The sequence below is a fragment of the Megalopta genalis genome, unplaced genomic scaffold, assembly GCF_051020955.1.
Source record: "Megalopta genalis isolate 19385.01 unplaced genomic scaffold, iyMegGena1_principal scaffold0084, whole genome shotgun sequence".
Classification (NCBI taxonomy): domain Eukaryota; kingdom Metazoa; phylum Arthropoda; class Insecta; order Hymenoptera; family Halictidae; genus Megalopta; species Megalopta genalis.
The window spans coordinates 477,501-480,000 of record NW_027476153.1 but is presented as its reverse complement, the minus strand read 5'-3'; positions in this window follow the sequence as shown (position 1 = coordinate 480,000).

Sequence of the window (2,500 nt, the reverse complement as noted above, 5' to 3'; positions counted from 1 at the left end):
GAACAAAAAACTAAGCGTCCAAAGACGACGGGTCCAGCTCCTACTCGGAGTGAAGCCGTCGCCGCAGACGCGGGAACTGCAAATGCAGCTGTCAGTCCCCCCGCGTCTGTGAGAAAGACAAGATCCGGGAAGGTGATTAATATCGCCAATCCTCGTGTGATCTTGCAAAGATGTGTGACTCCCACGCGAGCGGTCTCGGTGAAAACCGAGCCCACGGTAGAAGGTACGCCGGACACCGGTAACGTGGAAGTAATCGAACGAGTCGGAGACACGTCACTCGTGAAGGTGCAGTCGGCACCCGAGCGTGTCGAGGACCCTACTGGTGACGGTTGGCAAACCGTCACCAAAAAGTCAAAGCGAGCCAAGCCGGGCGCACCCACCGGCAAGGCCGCAGTAAACCGGGCCAGGAGACCGAAGGGGACGTTCTCCGGGCAGAAGGTACGGCCTCTCGATCTCGTAAGAGACGAAGCCTTTAGGCGAGTGTCCGAAATACGGACCTTTTGCTTTCGACCTGAGTCGAAAGTCAATAAGGAGTCCGGGTCAAAGATACTCGCCGAGGTTGAGGCACTCAACGAGCTGGTCCAGGAGCTTATTCAACGGAATAGCTTCGTCGAAGGGCAGCTCGCCGCGGTCAGGGCGGACCTAAAAGCGCGTCCTGCCGTAATGAGTGCGATGCGACCTGGGCCGTCCAAGGGAACTCTCCCGAAGACGGCCTGCAACGCCGCGCAGTCGACTTACGCCCATGTGAACAAAGTCGACTGCAAAGGAGCTTCTCCGGAAGCGGGGAGACGGCCACAATCGCAGCATGTGGTAAAAATCTTCCCGCCGAAGGAAAAAGGACAGAGCAGCGAAGTTACGAAGGTTACTGTTCTGTCGCTCGTTAAACCAGCGAAGGAGGCGATCCGAATTAAGTCGGTCCGACGCATCCACTCCGGTGGCATCGTCGTCGAGACCGACCGAAAGGAGGACCTGCAAGCCTTCGTTGGCAATAAGAAGCTCCGGAGCGCGGGTCTGTCCGTCTCCTTACCTACCAAGCGGGACCCCGAGGTTTTAGTTTACGACGTCCCGCGTCGGATGGATAAGGACGAAATTGCCTCCAGTATTTGGAGGCAAAATCTCTGCGATGCGAACCAGAAGGATGTGCCTTCGGGAATTCGGGTCAGCCGCATGGCTGGCAAGACCCCGGAGACAGCCAACTGGGTCGTTGCCGTCAGTCCGCAGAATCTTCAGCGGCTGAAGCAGAGGGGTAGCCGAGTTTACCTTGGATGGAACTCCTGTCGTGTACGGGATTTCGTCCAGGTGCTTCGGTGCTACCGTTGTCAACGCTTCGGGCATACCTCGAAGCGTTGTAAATTCAAGGAGGACGTGTGCGGTCACTGCTCCCAAAAGGGGCATACCTTCACGCTCTGTAGCAAGAAGAGTGAACCTCCGGTCTGCTCTAATTGCAAGGACAGAGGGTGGGCTAGTGCACACAAGTCGCGGGACCCAGCTTGCGCTTCCTATCAGGCGGCGCTAGCTTTGGAGTCGTCCCGTGTCCGACTTGAGTGACGGGCAGACGTGGACTTGTCCACTCCGCCATTCGAACGGCATGCTGGGCGGACCCCTCGGGGTTCGCCCCCTCGGGCCAGGCTGAAGCCCCTCTTGCGGAGATAAATTGACTTTAACACTACTCCGTCAAGAGTGCCTGGATTGGGTTGGACTCGAGGTGGCAGCGGGAGTAGCACGTTGTCTTCCCCTGTCACGATAACGAACGAGGGTAGAGCCAGACCATCGGCACGCGTCGAGAGAGCGGCTAGTATAGTCCACATAGGACCCAGGCATAGCCCATCTTTAGACTCACAACGACGACACTAACTGTCCCTATCTACTGGTCTCCAAAGTCCAACCCCGCCTCCACGCGGCGGAGACCGGGCAACGCAAGTCTGTATTTGCGGCAAAAAGGGCTATGGCACCCGTCCTGCCTAGTCCCATCCTTCCCCATCACAGATTCCTCCCCATCACGGTTTTGTGGAGCTGAACGGCCGCGGTGCTTGCGTGAGGTGCTTGACACCCGCTACCGTAGCTGGCGAAGCTCCGCTACGCCAACAGCAACATGCCTATCTTCGCTAGACGGGCACCAACCATGTGCAGCCGCCTAGTTACGCCAATAGGCAAAGAATAACCAACACACGCCACCCTAGCACGCTGCATAATTATTGCTGACGTGTAGAAGAAAGGGGGTGAATACATGTGGCAGAGTGCCGTCACTGCGGAGGGCGGTGGCGGGCACCCGCTGCCGCGGTCAAGCGGCAAAGCAAAACCCTCCTAATAACCTTCTATACACAGTTGGAGTAGGTAGCACAGCCTACCCAACTCAAAACAAACTTGAAAACTCCTTACACGGACAAGGAGTCAAGACGGAGTCTTCCGTACCCAGCCTAATGAACGTTGAACGAAGGCGGCGATTTACCCACGTTCGGACCCCTCGTAGGTGTTCCGTCGGGGGGTAGGTACTAAAGTT